This window comes from Protopterus annectens, chromosome 12.part0, assembly GCF_019279795.1.
Source record: "Protopterus annectens isolate FY-2018-M chromosome 12.part0, PAN1.0, whole genome shotgun sequence".
Classification (NCBI taxonomy): Eukaryota; Metazoa; Chordata; order Ceratodontiformes; family Protopteridae; genus Protopterus; species Protopterus annectens.
This window is the reverse complement of record NC_056746.1, coordinates 448,610,758-448,627,873: the sequence shown is the minus strand read 5'-3', so window position 1 is coordinate 448,627,873 and position 17,116 is coordinate 448,610,758. Positions and strand designations below refer to the sequence as shown.

Sequence of the window (17,116 nt, the reverse complement as noted above, 5' to 3'; positions counted from 1 at the left end):
GAATAACTGATTTGAGATAAGTCTTGATTAGTGTTTAGACTTTTGTATGTATGATTTTTAACATTGTTTCTTTAAGGATGTGTCAGCTAGTTATATTGTATCAAGAAGGGATGGTCATGTGATATGAATCTTGTTTTTGATTTGTTGTTTTGGTTTTAAACATCTTTTATTTTTTGTGATATTCTATTTTATTTAAATGATCTGAAGAATCAGCACTTTTCTTTTGAAATCGCTTACCAACAATCAAGAATTCTCATCTGTGTATACGGTGTGTGCAACTTTTGTTTCCTTGAATTTTTAAAATGGTTTTCATATTATGGTGCCATTTTGTTCGGCTGACCTGAAATTTGTGTTTTGGAAGCCATGTTTTTTTTCTGATGGGCATCACTTTGGCTTAGCCGGCTTCTTATTCCCGGTTCTTGTATTAAAAAATGTATTAAGTGTTTGACAAGGTTTTAATGCGTCTTGGGCCAAATCTTGATTTCTATCCCCCAGAAGTTTGAGTTTTCGCTTTCTTCTCTGTTCACCTCCACACTTTCTTTTCTCTAGGTGCAGACTTGAGAAGAGGAAATTCTTCATTTCACAGATGTTTTTGTCAATGTACCTGTTACCACGTGTTTCCTGTAATAATTAAAAGAGCTGCATTGGTACTCCACTGCATCGCATTTTGTCATCAGAGGCCTACCACTTCCCTGGCCTACAGTTCCAAGGGGTGCCCTATTTGGTGGAGGGGAGTCTTTCCTCCAGTGCTTATTTCAAGAAAATGTCCACAGCAGAGAAGTGCCATTATAACATTGTTTTCTCTGGACACTTTCAGAATTCTTGCATTTCAGTTTAAGAATACTTTGCATTTTGGGATTGGGGTTCTATAAAGCATTTGTCCATTAGCCTCTCTGAAATCTTTCATGTGTTCATGTATTGATCCCATGCCACTGAACCCCTTTAACTAAGGTAAAACAGATCTATGAGTGTGTTCCTTAATGACTGATTTTTGTGAGGACCCTCTCACCATCATCCATGTACGATTCACTTGAGAATACCAAGACGGGAAGGGGTTATTCTGTATACATTTTTATGATTTTTTTTTTTATTGAGAAAATAGAGCTGAATTTCATTGTGGTGCACACATCCTTTAAGCTGAGAGAAGACCTGTCTTAAAAATCCAAAATGAGGCATCAGTCCACTATCACATAGGTATTCTACCTTATCTGTGACACAGAATGAGCACCCATAAAAGAGAAGTCGCAATCCTTCTTTCTTCACTTCTTTACTGCCAAAAACAACAACAAAAAATTCTCAAGAAAAGCAAACTCACTCAGTGAACTGGAGATGCACAGGTGGGTTGTTGTCCTTATTATACTGTATGCCACAATGCCTGCACTGCAGTTCAAAAATTAATATTGCAATAAGACAAAACCACTTGTAAGCCTAATACTTCGTCTTATTACTTATTCCATATGCAGTTGACAAGATACATTATGAAACAGGTTTGGTGATAACACCTCCATCACAATTATTCCCATACATACATTTGTATGTATATCTATGTATGTGTATATATATGTATAGTAAAAATAAAATTGAAGTTTTGACCAATGTTTATATGTTTAATCCTGCTTAATTGTGTTCTCTAATGGTGTTTAGTAGAAATACAATCTCTTTTGCTAATATTAGAGTCTAACAATATAAACGAGTACATTTTAAAACACATATTTTATTGTAAGTGTAAGACATTTGCCCGACCAGAATGGCTAACATGTTTAAGATGCCCTTAGAGTGATTGTCCATTTTCATTACTTTGTGGATAAGTATATCTTGCCATCCTAGTCCATTAATTCCTGTAGTGATAACTTTATAAATGCTAGTGAACATAAATTTAGCTCCTTGGTGCTTAATATTGTGTGTTGTACAGAGAATCTGTCTCTCCATGAAAAGAAATAATCACCCAGATGTTCTGATGCACATATTTGAGCACCCTGGATGTTTTTATATAATAAAAAGTTGTGCAAAAGCACAGTGCCATATATATAACCCATTCACTACCGTTTTTTTTTATTTTTTTGTCAAATGCTGAAGGAAAATATTAGATATTAAAAACCAAGGGTGAAGAGTGGCACAAACACAACTATTAATCCAACAAACCACTCCGATTCCAATAACTATAGCCCAAACGTATTAATTCACAAGATATAAAAGTTAAATAAAAGGTCAAGCGCTTTCGTGTTATCACGTCTTCAGAACAAATTCATCACAACTACTCAGCCTTATATAATAACGTAATTAACACTTAATTAGGTACAATACAATCCTTTAAAGTGACCATACAAAAAATCCATATAAGATCCCTAAAAATAATAATTATTAAAACAGTGTGCAACATAACAGCGATGATTTAAAAAAAAGGAAATAAGAATTAATTTTAAATAAACAGGTTAACACGAAAACGTAAACAGGTTAACACGAAAGCGCTTGACCTTTTATTTAATTTTTATATCTTGTGAATTAAATACGTTTGGGCTATAGTTATTGGAGTCAGAGTGGTTTGTTGGATTAAAATATTAGATATATTTCCAAGTACAGTTCCCACACGACTTATTACCCATCAACCTGAAATAATGGTAAGGGACTGATGTTCCACAGTAAAGTTTACTTCACTTTTATTTTCATTTTGATGAAGGACAAATTCATTAAAGTCTACCAAACTGGATGTCCAAATAAATCAGCAGTTGTCCAAATACATCTGAATTGTGACTAATATTGTCAGTCACTGTCTCTTCTAAATATCCCACAAACAAGTCAGCATTTTATTTAAGTTAGCAAATGATACTCCCATGATAGTTTCCATTAACTGCCAGGAACAATTACTGTTAAACTAGATTTTTTGTAAAGGCATGTTCCGTAAGGTGTTAACAGGAAGGTGTTGAATCCTGTGTAATAAGTCAGATTTAATTAACCAGTATTCCAATGTTTCCATTCCAGTCCACTGTAGGATACTGGTATGTAATGCTTTTGCAGCCAAAATGCATATAACCCATATTTTTCCCAATCTGTGCTTCCTGAATGAACTGTAAAAATTCTCTTAAATAATTTAACCCAGCCATTGTAGTTTGAGGGCTGGAGACAATTTGCTAAATTAATCTGATAAGAATTCATGTAATAAATCTCCTGCCTGAAACCTTGGCTCTGCATGATGGTTTGTCAGAATTTTTATGTATCTTGGGAATAATGTAAAAAATGTAGTTTTGGATCTTTTACAGTAAAGTCTTTACATATTTTGCTATCAACAGCATCAGATTCTGCCTCTAAAAATCATTATCTCCTCAGTTTTCTTGCATCCATTCATCTCAGCACAACCCCTTTTCCCCATTTTTGCACATGGTGTCAGGGTGTCTCTTCAACAGAGACAATCGTTTAGAGCCATGGTTTACAGTGCAGGCAGGCTAGCCCTGCTACAGTAGTTCTTCCACACCACACACACACAACTGTGACCAATTTAGTGTATCCACTCCACCTAACGCATGTCTTTGGAGGAAACCGAGAAACTGGAGCACACAGAAGAAACCCATGTGAGCACACGAAGACATGCAGACTCCGCACAGAGGGCAACCCAGCCAAGAATCGAACCGGGGAACTTCTTGCTGTGAGATGACAACTATCTTTATGTGCCATTGTGCCGCAAGTCTGAAAAAATTAGTAGTTCATTTGCTTCAACAAATTGAAACTAAACTAAACATGATGACACCCATACTAGCCTTGCCGTGGTTTACTCACCACTGTGGAGCATCCTAGTTTCAGAAGTCAGTTAAACCACATTATAAATATTTGTAGGTATTTTAAATGAATTTCTTATGAACTTTTAATTCATATCCTATATTTGAATACTTGTAATTGTTAAATTTTTTAAATTCATAATATATCAATTTATAATATGCGTGTCCATGTTGTCTGAATCATCTATGTAAATGTACCAAATAAGGTAGAACATAGCACTTTTGTCTCATAATGGACCTGGTCACTCTTACTTTGTTTTTTTTCCTCTACCCAAGTCCCTTACAGGCACAGCAGCAAGGCTAGTATTACATGCATGTCTGATGTTATTGAACCATCAGCTGGAAGGATATAACATAATTTTGATTCCTGGCAATCATTCCTTCTCCACCAGTTTAAATTTCTTAAAGGAAGCTGAAAGACCGAAGACAAAAAAAATCATACCTGCAAAGATGATTTGCTTGTTGTGCAGGAAAACCTATGCCTACTGAACTTCCCTTTTCCTAGGCTGTTGGGCTACTTAAACCACATAATTTCATTCAAACTTGGTTATTCACATATTAAAGTTTGTGCATGTGCAGTTTCTGATTGTGCTCCAGTCTATCCTCATATTGCTGCATGTCTGTCACTTAGGTCATTCTTTAAAGGTGTTCTATATTTAGGGTTTCCAAAAAGGCATGTTTCTCCTCTAGAAGATTTGGACTTCATAACAAAAAAACTTACCTTACTTCCTTGTGACCGTCTGACACGAAAAACAAACTGTTTTTCCTACAAAATGCTATTTTTTTTTCTCCCCCTGTTGTCTGCTAGCCATCAGCCCCTCCCCCCCTTTCCTGGCCAGATGACCCATTCATCTCCCCTTCACCAGGGGTGGGAGCCAACCAGGAGGTACCATCATTTAGGCATTAGAAGTTTTACACACATGTCCTAATGATCTGCCCATTGGTGGTTGACTTGGGCACTGGATAATGAGTAATCCTGCAGTGTCCTCCTATGTGATGCCATGTACACTCTTGTACATGCTCTCCCTGTGAAGCAGTACCCCCCCCCCCCTCAGGAGCTACAGCCAGACAAGCTTGGCAGCAGCTACATACGTGTCTCAGGTTCAAACACTGTACATTGTCTTTCTGTTCTTAGTAGGATCCAGTAATGTAGTAGCCCAAACTGACACCCATCCCTTGGGCTGGGCCAAGCAGTGTGCTGATCATTCTCACTACCCCACCTGGCTCCTACAACACCCAAGCTGTGACTAGAACTCGAGTTGTTTAGGTACCACTCAGGCCTCCATCACCCTTTGCCATACAACAAGATTGCAAAACATTATTTTTTAGTGACTGTAATATTGTGAGAAGGATTTCAGAGTCTCAGACTCTGATTTTCAGGCCACTTTATACAGTATTCTATTACGAAAGTATGCTCTTAACACTAAGCACGTATTCAAAGGATTCAGCAGTGGCTTAAATTCATGCATGTAACTGCTACTCTGTGCACAAACTTCTAAAATGAAGTAGAATATCATTTACATATGCATTTCATTTTTCTTTGCAGTGTAGTATAACAGTTAGACTATCAGATGGAGCTTGTGTACCACTAAATCCATGTTTATGAGGGCCTTTAAGGCTTTTCAGAACAGAACAGTTGTGAAACACTGGCTTACATATGAGTGCCTTGTGTACCTTTTTAGTTGTATACCTTCAAAAGTAAAGTACAAGACCAGAATCAGTCGTCTTATGGGTAATGGACTGCAGTAGAAAATTCTGTCTGTACCAAATTAACAGACTATGAGTTAAAAAGTGTTATGGCACTGTTTGAATGACTTCTTGAAGAGTTACTTTTATGGTAAATGCCTTATGCAGCCGTTCTGTTTATATGAGGTTACAGACAGTGATATGACAGCTTCTTTCCTGCCATGTAGGATATTCCAGGGTTATACTGCATGATTCATTTGCAGTCCGTGCTTTGGTAACTGAAAGCTAGGTGCCTGCCCATCATTCCATCATTTTCCATACTATTCAAGGAAAAGAGGTAATGAGGTATTTGGTACAACCACATTCGCTGGCTGTTTTCCAAATCCAGGTTTTATCATCCAGGCAGCCATAGGAAGCATCCAGTCTGGAGAACTGGCTTTTGTGTATTTATTTTCTGTCTTTTTATCTCAAAGGGACCTGGGCAGCCATTCCCACTACATATTCTAGTTTAATCTAAGCTTACACCATATAAAGCTCTCCAGGGGATTTTGTGGACAGGCTTTTTCTTCAAGATTCTTAGCTGTATAAACTATGGAAATTCAGACTAAAGTATAGGAATCCTTCCTAAATCAAATTCTTTGAACATGCACAAGTGTGCATTCATTTGAATGTGAGAGGCAGTTATTTGAGGAGTTAATGGCATTAGTTGTGAATGTGACTGCTCTCTTGAGGTTGTTAACAAAACTTGTTCTCTCTATTGTGCTGTTTTCTATCATTTGAGAGAGTGACTGGGGACAGTCCAGTATGGAATTGGTGTGTGCATGTGTGTGTAAGAGTATGTGCACATGCCCCTGTGTGTATAAGATTACTCGTATATGTTGAGGGAGTAACCAGCAGGATTGTGTGCAGAGAAAACAGAATTACAAAAGAACAGGGTAAAGGTACAGGGCGAGTCTGCTCTGTGGCATACAAGGAAAGAGCCCTCTATTTATCCCAGATAGGCAGAGTTCAAACAGTATTCCAAGTCCTAGAATAGCCAGCTAAGGTGAGTGGGAGAAGTCATGAAACAACCGCCTGCTTGCTTGTCTGTATAAAGGAGGGTTGGGAGCATGTGTGTAGGGTATGTACTCCACACCGATCACTGCTGGAGACAGGAAATGTGGTGGAAGCACATGCCTATAAGGTGGCAGATCTTTTTGAAGGGTTATATCACTCACAGAAGTGGCTCATATACACTCTTGCAAAGACCCATTGCACAGCTACTCCACTGGTGATTGCAAGCATGCTTACATGTAAAGATAGGGCTTTAGTGAAAACCAATCTGATGTATGTCTGGTTGGCAGCCTCTTCATGGCCACACTCTTGCCCATTACAGGAAAGAATAGCTGATCGGTGGCCAGGACAGCGACTTTGATGGTTAGCAGGTGCAAGCCAGAAGAGCAGAATCAGCCCCCTTACCCCCCCCCCCAAAAAAAAAGTACTAGCCCTCAAAGTAAAGCTGACACAGTAAAACACAGCAGCACCAATACAGGAGTTTGAGAATTTTACTGTTCTGTATATGTAGAATGATTCTCTGTTGAATATTAAACATGTTGTTATACTCTGAAGAGTTCAAATTCCTATTTAGAATTGTTTTGGATCAATGTTGTCAATTTCAGAAACATGGTTTTGAAATGTAATAATCCAAATTTGCAAGCTTGAGTTTGTTGTACCATTTCTTTTTCTTGTCAATAACTAGTATGATTTGGTTGAATTTATGCTGCAGTTCAAGCATTATGGCATCTGAAACACATTACCCAAGTGTCACATATCCCCTTTTTTCTTGAGAAATAGTATGAGCTGGCACTTGTTTTGGGGTTCCCTGACTTTAGTAACAGGAGCATGAGCCCAAACCTACACAAGGAGTCAAATGCTAAATATCAGGGTAAATCCACCCCTGGAGAACTGGTACTTTCTGTGACACAGATCCTTTATCCCCCCTTTCAAAAGTTTGCTGTATTCAGATTTGTTTTTGAAGCCAGGTTGCCTGTGTCCTGAGCAGTAGAACTGCTGCTGATTTGATCACTTACTGTTTGCTTAAGTTTTTCTTTTTTTTTATTTCATCTACTGTAATTGAAGGCTTCAGGGCCTGAAAATATCTTATAAGTCTTTTACATCATTTTTCTGACACTTGATTATTGGGTTGTTTACATTTTCATAAATCAGAATTACACTGTCTAGTAATACAAAGTCTATAAAAACTTGGCATTGTTTATCATTTCTGGTCACTGAATTCTAACTTGGATTTAGTATTTTGTCTTGTGCTTTGTATGGAAATCAAAACACCTCCTTATGAGTGCACTTTATTTAAGGCTTAGCCTTCCAACATTTCATTGAGATTATTGTTTGCCATGTAGTCATACCTTTCAACTGCCCATATTTTTACAGAATGTCCCATATTTTTCCTCATAACATTTGTGGTTTTCTGGCAAATCACTATGGATCGATGTCCATAAATAATGGTATACATTCGGGTTTCAGACTTCATATCCTTCAGATAATGCATGCAAACACAAATCCTATTCTACCAACGTTCTAGATTTGTAAGAGCAACATTTAATATCAGTTTATTTTTGGGCCTGCCCCCCAATGTTTTAGGCTGCTTTGTTCAGATTTCATGCATTGGGAGGTTGAGAAGTATGCATGTAGTAGCTACTGGGGGGCGGGTTGTCAGTGAATGTTTTAGTTATGTTTTTTTTGTTTATTTGGCAAATAAAATATCCTGCATGTACACTGCTTTCTTTTTACAAATTTTCTTTCAGTAGAAGGTTGTGACAGGAGGCATGGTCTTCATAGCCAGTCAGTAAATATTTCATCACCACATTTCTCTGCACAGCCAGCATTTCAGAATGTGTAAATTAAACTGGGCTGAATTGTATAAAATGTTTCTGTGGAAGTCAGTAGCTTGTTAGTTGGGGAAGGTACTGTGTATGTATTGGGGTTCATAGAAGCAAATGTAACATAGCTGAAATTTTAGCAAGTAATAAAATGAGTTGTAGTGTTCTGAAGCAGATGCAGTTGTAGTAACTATCCCTATTCACTTGTAAATTAATTAGAATAATTATTTCTGTGGGTATGGGATTTATTAGCATAGAAGATAACTTAATTGCTGCTGAGGATGAATACTGAGCATCAAGCTGTCTGCATGCAGTGCTTTCTGGTATGCAGAATATCGAGTATCTTGTAATGAAGAAAAGTGTCAAGGGGCTTCTCTGGCATTCAGTCCAAGTCCCCTGGGTGTGTCATATGCAGCACATAGTAAGATTAAAGTATTTCCATTACTAGTCAGTGCTGCTTGCGTCACTGTTTTACATTTCCTGCATGAGTTACTTTTCTTTTCTACTTCCATATATTATGGATTATGCACTTGGTATATACTCCATTTCTTCACCTTCTTTAATGCCTGTGTTAGATTTAAATGTGCGTTATATACAGTGGCAAGTGGATATAGGAGTGCTGCTGTCTTTGGAAAAGCAGTTATCATGCCTTACTTCCTGCTTGCCTTCCATGTCCCTTACTAATGTTAGTATACCTGCCTTAGCACCTCATTTCCGAATTGTAATATTCACTTTATGCAGCATCCATTAAATTGCTTTCTCTACACATTTCATTGTTTGCATAAAAGGGAGAAAATTCTGCACTGCATTGTCTTTCTAACTAGAACACTGAACAGCTTCAGGTATATTAGATTGTGCAGGTAACTAATTACAAAACTGTTGCAGAAAATTAGTTCTGATCTTATTCTTCCATTTCTTTCTCATCCATAGCATAGAACGGATTTTCACAACTACTGGGTACTGTGAGGTTCAGGGCTTGCCATCTTAAATTGTTTTGCTGAATTTCCACTTCTAAAACATTTCTGTATATTTTCCTTCTTGCCTGCCTTTCTATGCTTCTGATGCACTTTCACAGCTTTGTGCTACTCTATATAGCATATTCTTTGTACTGCAGTAGCAGATTTTTCAAGGAACATTAGATGCCTCTGGTAAAAATTGCTGATTAATTTGTTTGCTGTAATACTCTCTGATAATAAGGCAGGGGAGCAGTGAGTCACACTCAAGTAAGACAGTAGTGCAGCCAGTCTTTCTTACATGTAGCTTGTCCCACAGTACTACTGATTGACATTAGGGTCTGAGGTACGTGCAGCATTCCATCCCTTATTGTTGACATTCCTTTGTGAAAATGACCGAGCAAACCAGCAGGCTGACACCATGTCTCATACATTCTTGTGTGCAGCTTCCGTGCTTACCTGATTACTTGGCAGGTTGTTTCAGGGTTCAACCAGCATTTTAACACTAATTTAGGTTTATTTGAGTGGGTGTCATCAAAAGCTGAATTTCAAATCCAGAGAGTAAGATTTCTGTTAAACAGATTGAGATTATCATTATGACCACCTAAACTTGTTTACTGTTATCCTTTGTCCAGTAATACATCTCTTACCCATCTGTTTTCATTTGAACTTGTGTTCTTAAACAGGTTATTGTGTTTAATACTTGTTTGAAGTCCTAAGTGAAGCCACTTGCTGGAGTCAAAACGACCTGAAAAAATGATCATCACTGTCCCTTTCACTGAATTTTGAGGTACAGCTTAGGGCTGTAGTTGATATGCAGGTACAGTGGTCAGGCTGTGCTATTGTTTGTATTAGTTATTTGCTTTTGGTGGGCAGACAAGAGACATCATTAGTCTGGCATGGCACAGATTACATTGACTTGAGGGATGGGGCGATCTGTAAATTCACTTTATGCCCTTTTCTAAAAAACATCAGTGGTGGTGCCTAATATAATATCAGAAAGGAACCGTATAGTAGGTACTACAATGTTAGACTGCCATTTTCCAGTGAGAAAGCACACCTGTTTTGGGTAACCTGGTATTCTCATCTCCTCTTCCCATTTCTGATCCTTCTAAGGGTGATTATTACCTCTGAGCACAGCAACAGAATTAGCTACATGCCCACTTTGTAATAAAAACAGAAGATGTTGCATAATCCTTGTTTAGTCTCCTTCTATTTCTCAAACCCTCCCAAGTGCTTTTTCCCTCAAAATCTAGTGGGTTAAGTGGCCGTATGAGGTAAAATAACACACAGAAAATGGCATAGATGTTTGTTTAGGAATATTGCTACAAGAATTCATTATGTGAATGAAAATCAGTCAGAAACAGAAATTACTAGACCTGATGGTTTTCATCAGTTAGATATCTGTAGAGATGACCAGGTGCAATCTTGTGCTTTTGCAGTTGGGTATGGTTTTGTTATAAAAGATACTGCACTGAAAGGAAGCAGGTAGAAATGCATTTCTTTGTGGGCTGTTGAGAAAGGCCTAGATCCCTTCTCAGCACCCATCCCTTCTGTTCTACAATTTCTATAGAACCAACTACTGTACCATTAAAATTTAACTAGCAGCAATTTCAAACTATTACTCTAGGTTACATTCTGAATCCATAGCTTCTATCAAGATATGCAAAGCTTTTCTCAGAGGTATTTTTCTTTTTTTTTCCTTCCTTTTTTTCTTCTTTTTCCCTTTTTTAAAAAAGGAAAAGAAAAAAAGTATTTTTCTTTTGAGACCACCAGTTTAGGACCCTGCCCCTCCATGGGACCTTACTTTGAGTCTTCAAACCCTGACTCAGACTCCCTTCATACCTTCTTTTTCTTCCTTAAAACTCCACTCATGGAAGACCTTATTCTTAGTAGCAAACACTTCTGCTAAAAAGAGATTCTACCGCCACTGAACTACGTGTGTATACATACGGAGATTATCTGTTTGCATCTTTTTCATTAGCCAGGGTCTTATCCAAAGTGACTAAAATTACTTTGGCTAGATGGTTGTCAGTTTGCATATTTTTTATTTATTACTCCAAATGCTCAGTTTACCAGATCCATAGGTCATTGTCTACTGCCTTTTTTCAGGCATTCTTTCTGTTGGTTAAGAATCAAGTAGCTAAAACTAAACATCGTCTTAAAGAAGCACCTTGTAAAGAAGAAAAACAACATAGGGAGCCGCCTTTCTATTTAAAAAAAAGAAAAACTATGGAGTCAGGACTTGTTGCTTTATAGGAGAAGACTGTAGGAACTCACTGGTCCAGGGTTATTTTTCCAAATGAGACCACTCCTTTTTTGAATGTTGAAGTTGAGAAATTCATTCATGCAGTCTCCAAGTGGAAATCTGCTCAGTGACTACTGTTGTCCCCAACACCTCCTTGCCCCATGGGTGTATGGGCAAAGAAGCAATGCTGTGACATGCTGCTGTTCCAGCAAATGCTGCCTGATACTGGAACTTTCTTTACAGAAAAAAAAAAAGAAATCTCCAACCATGGACATCGGTTCCCAGATGATTGTTGCTAATAGTTAATATAGACTTGTTCTAATTTCTCATCTGGACACGCTCCTTGTTTCTTTCTCTCATTTTATTGCTGGTTTTGTGTCTATTGTAGTTGGGATAACCAGGAAATATACGTTGGTGGGTCAGAACCAGCCATATTGTAGCTGGAGAGAATGCCAGATGCTAAGGCATGAAAGATTTTTGAGGTGATACATAGATTGTAAACAGTTTACCCAAGAGTAGTTTGCTTGCTGCAGAAGGTGTTGTAGCCTTGATTAAACATTCCAAACCAGCTATGTCAGTGTTTGTCACCACAAAAAAAAAGACAGATAAAGGTTTTCATTTCCCTCTCCCAGTTCTGAGGTAAATGAAAACTACCTAGATTGCATGGACCATATTATATTCCTCCCTAGTCTGACTACTAAACGTGAGGCTGAAAATTCTCTTTCACTAGGTTATATCCCAGAAGTCACTCTTTTGATGAGGCAGATACTGTATTCAGTGCTCATTTTAATTTTTTTTTTTTTTTTTTTTTTTAACAAAAGAGTTAACACCAAGTAAGGGGATGTTCACAGCTGCTGAAACTAAATCCTTCATCTACCTCCCATAATTTCATCTTTTGAATATGTACACATTAAACTTTCTCAAGACCTTGAGTCACAACCACCTGAACTTAAAACATTGGACATATTCTATAAGAACCAAATACCAGTGTAAATTAATATCTTAATAAATGTGCAGTTGTTTTGTGATTAGCACACACAACAATGAACACACAATAGTACAAATTTAAAAAGTTAAACACTTCTGAAAGTGCAAAAACATCTAATAAAAGTATCATTGCAGATGGAAACTCCTTATATACAATACTGAGATAGCTGCATCTTAGGGACAACCCCAAAGTACTGCAGTTCTCTTGTTTAGTAGGAAAACTATTGAATTGCAAATTGGTGACTGCATGCTCACTGCCAGTCACTAGTGTGTGTCAGTCACAACTATGGCATATATTTAGGGTCTATGTTAAATAAGCGAAAGCTTGAAATGTTGATCCTCATATGGTGAGACCATATGATCGACATTTCAAATATTCGAGTTGACTTTAACGGCACCGTATGATGCAGAATTGGAGAATTTCCCTTTTTCTGTACTGAAGTGTGGTCTCGGAGTTGGTATATTTAACTAGGGGGGTGTGGGGTGCAGGGGGCTTGCCCAGGCCCTGCACTGTTAAGGTATGTTTTTCTTTTTCATTTTTTTAATTATATATTCCAACTTTCAAATATTGACCATATGGTCTCGAACATATGGTATTGACATTTGACAGTTCAAATATATAACATAGAACCCTATATTTAAATTTCTATACAGGAATCCCATGGCTGATCCTACTGAGACTAACTTAGCTGCTTAGTAGAATTCAGATAAGACATAGGATTGTAATGCTATACCTTGTGAAAGAAAGACAGAGAGTAGGAACCTAGACATATGGGTGCGAGAGATGCTGTCAGCATGTTACATCGAGTTTTTTGCAGCTCCAATTGCCAGTGCCTGTTACAACTATTTAAAGAAGTCAGTTCCACTTGGCTCTGTCTTTAATTCAGCAACTACTTTGTAGTCAGTACAATACCTTTGGTAAAGCAGTAGAGAGAGAAATTTTATTCAAGATTCTTTCTGTTACAGGAAAAGAACAAAGACAGGGGAGACCCGTCTTAGATCTTATTAACCTGGACACTGTATTTTTTTTAAGACACAGCAGTTCAAATTGTTTAGACAACAAAGTCATTGATGCAGGACACCTTTTTGTTGTTTATGCACATGCAGAATATATACCTAGCCACATCTGTTCACAAACCTTAAGTGTTGTTCCTCAGGTTTTGTGTGGGAATTCATATCACCAATTCACGTCTTTGCCATTTGACTTTCTACTGCACACAGTCTGTTCAGAAATATCTTGCTACGCTAGTTGCTCACCTTAGAGCTCTGGGTATTCATATCTACCACTTACCCTAATGATCACCAGTTCATGCCACTTCCCTTCAGAGATTGCACCATGAAGTTCAGCAAACTCCATTTCAGACTGAACATTTTACTGGCAACATTTTCACGAATGGTTAGATCTGCCTATCCTCTGAGCTGACACAGGCCTTTTATAATATTATATGTTCTTCGTGTTTCACGGATGCAGTCATCACACTTGGGTTGTCTGCCTGCAGGTAGCCCTCAATCCGCCCGAATACCAGTCTTGTGATTTCTGCGTCAGATGCTGTCGCCTCATCCATGACATCAGGGGTATAAAACATGCAGCCAACGCCATTACATCAGCTTTTTTTGCCGTGCGGGAGCCCGAAGCAGAAGCAGTTTGCAGGTGCGGTCAGCTACCTGAAATTTACAGTTTTCAAGTTTCAAACCTGAAGTCTTCTAAAGCTACGTACCCAGTTGGGGATCCTTTTTTCTTGCTCTAACCAATGTCAGAAAGTTAACAATCGTCTTGCCTGTGGAAAGCAAAAGAGATTTTCATTCTTTCTGCGTCACCTGTTTAGGCCCAGACCACGACGTCCCTCGCTGTCAGTTTTGTGCCTTGTTCAGCACCCGAACTATTAGTCATCAGGTATTTTTGTCTCTATATTCTTTTGCTTTCGTCCTCCATATTCCGAAATGGCTTCGGTAAGCCATCCGACTACCAATCTTCAAAAAAAAATGCAAAGATAAAGAGAGACAGACCGCATAGGTCCAAAATTGCCAACGATGCTTCCGTTAAGCTAGTCGCCAGTCTGCGGTTAGTGAGGTGCTTTACGAGCCCTGTTACCCGCTTCTGCAGGTTTGCAGGCCTCTACTGAGACCCATTCGGAGTCTGGTAAGCCACAAGATGCTTTTTCGACACTGGAACCTGCATATGTCTTACCTTGGATGGGTCTGGAGCCACTGTGCAGGCACCGGCTTCTGCGGGTGTATTCAGAGCTTCCGATGTTCGTATTAAACCTATTACTTTGTTAATGACTAAATCTTCCGAATTTCTCAGGCCCAGAGTTCGCACTACGCCTAGGAAACTGATGATCAAAGCACATTCTCAAGCTCTCATGTCACAGAAACAAATGCTTAGAATGACTGAAGACCTTATTACCTTAATTAGTGGAAGCCAGCCTTCCCCCTCTAAAAGGCAAAGAATTGATTTTCCTTCTGATTCTTCAGACCATGAGTCTGATGACACTGACCCCTGTGATTACCAGGACATACCCTTATTTACCTATGAGGACTCAGATGCAGAGGATTCAGCTCCCTCAGCCTTTCACCCCGCCCCCAAGACCTTTCTTTCGGTGAAACCTTGCATACCCTAAGAAAGCATTTCTGCTGAGAATGCCAGGACTACCTACAGTCCAAAAAGAGACTCAGGGAATTTTAGACCTGCCTCAGCATAGGCCTCTAGCTATTCCCCCTGTCCTGGATACTGTAGATGATGTCTTCATGGAATCCAGCCTTACCTCTGATACTTTACCACCTGCTCTTAGAAAGCCTGACAAATGCTACAGAGTACTTGACTCTCACAAATTTCTCTTTAACAATCCCACTGCAGATCCAGAGACCATTTCCCAGGGACCTAAAAGTATTAAGGCTTCTACAGCCAAAAACCCTACCCATTGAGACAGGGATTCTAGGGCTCTAGACAGATGGGGTAAGAAGGTATATACGCTGCAACCCTTGCCATGAGGGCTTTAAATTGCCAGTTTCAGATGTTGAAGTACCAACAGCATATTACTGATCTAATTAAACAAAAAATATTGTTGATTCCTGATCGTACAGAAAATAAGGACTTACAAGACTTAATGCATTCTGCAAACCAAGATGGTAAACATACTTTGCAGTATGGTTTTGATGCCTTAAAAGCATCGTGTAGGGCTGCTGTCACTGGGTCTGTTCTGAGAAGGCATGCTTGGCTGAATGAACAAATCTTGCCAGAACATGTCAAGGCAAAAATACTTGATGCTGCATTAAACCAAGAATGTTTGTTTGGCTCTAAAGCAGAAGAAGCTCTTAAAAAGATGGAGGAAAAAGCTTAAGGCTAAATCCATGCAAACTGTTAGATTTCTTACAGGTACAGCAACCTAGATTCAGTAGGCATTGGCCTTCAAAAAACTGGTCCTTTCCAGTCCCTTCCAGACCTTCTCAGCCCAAACCCAGAGGCAAGAGACCACAAAGACTACAGTCTCAGGGTATGAACAGATCTAAACAATGGAGTGCTCCCTCCTCAAAAACTGGGAGTGGTAAGCCACCCACCTGTGGAAAAATTTCACAATGACTTGTCCTTAATCTTCCCAGCCATGCCCAAGTGCTTGCACCCCTAGGAGGAAAACTCTCCCTGCATGCAAAAAACTAGGAGTATATTACCCAGGACCGATGTGTCTTAAACATTGTATCCAAGGGATACAGATTCTGTTTCCACTCTCTGCCAACCTCAAGCGGATTGCCAGACCTTCCTCCAAACCAGTGGACAGAGGCCCAAAAGCAAGTACTTTCTCTTCTCAATATCAGGGCTATTCAACCTGTTCCAGTAGAACAAAGGGGACAGGGTTTCTACTCCAGGCTGTTCCTGGTGTTCAGGAAGAACTCTGGTCGCCCTATTCTGGATCTGTCAACCCTAAACACCTTCCTGGTGGTACCAAAATTCAAAATGCTTGCACTCCAGCAGATCCTTCATATAGGTTCATAGGTAGATACTAGACTATCTTCCTAGGGCATTTATAAGCCAAGCCAGAGTGTATTTGGCTTCTGCCTCCCTATTAGATTAGCTTACTGTGCCTCTGTAAAGTAGGTCACAGAAGGTACCCTTTTAAGATTAGTTTACTGTGCCTCTGTCTAGCAGGGACACAGGAGAGATCCCAGGGGTGAATTTGATTTCCCATCCACTGATGCAAATTTCTTGAAGAGGGTCAGCGAGGGGCTATGTCTAACATGAATTGGGATTCTGTTCCAGAGTGAGGGGAGCCTTTGGGAAATGAATCTGTCCCTCCAGCATGTCCTATTTATTTTTGTGCTGAGGTTTAGGTTCCTGGGCGTAGCTAAGGGACTTGGTTTTTGAGGTGGAGCATGTCCATTAATTCTGGGTTTGACATGGCTTTGTATGCGTCAGGCATAGATCGCCTCTGAGTTGGCGGTAAGCAACTGAGTAGAGCTGGAGTTTCTTTATGACCATAAATTTTTTGTCCCCCAGACCCCTTTTGGGTGGGGAATTTTCTCCCCCTTTGTTGAGGTGTGGGTGGGTTAAAAGGGGATTGTATTAATTTCCTGATGAGTGAGGTGGGGGTTTTGCCTTTT

General features: G+C 39.1%; 1 protein-coding gene across 1 annotated transcript in view; it reads left to right on the top strand.

The window, feature by feature from the left end:
* Nucleotides 1-17,116, top strand: part of MAD1L1 (mitotic arrest deficient 1 like 1) — a 4,750,917-nt gene that overhangs the window by 3,108,707 nt on the left and 1,625,094 nt on the right. The window lies entirely within an intron of this gene.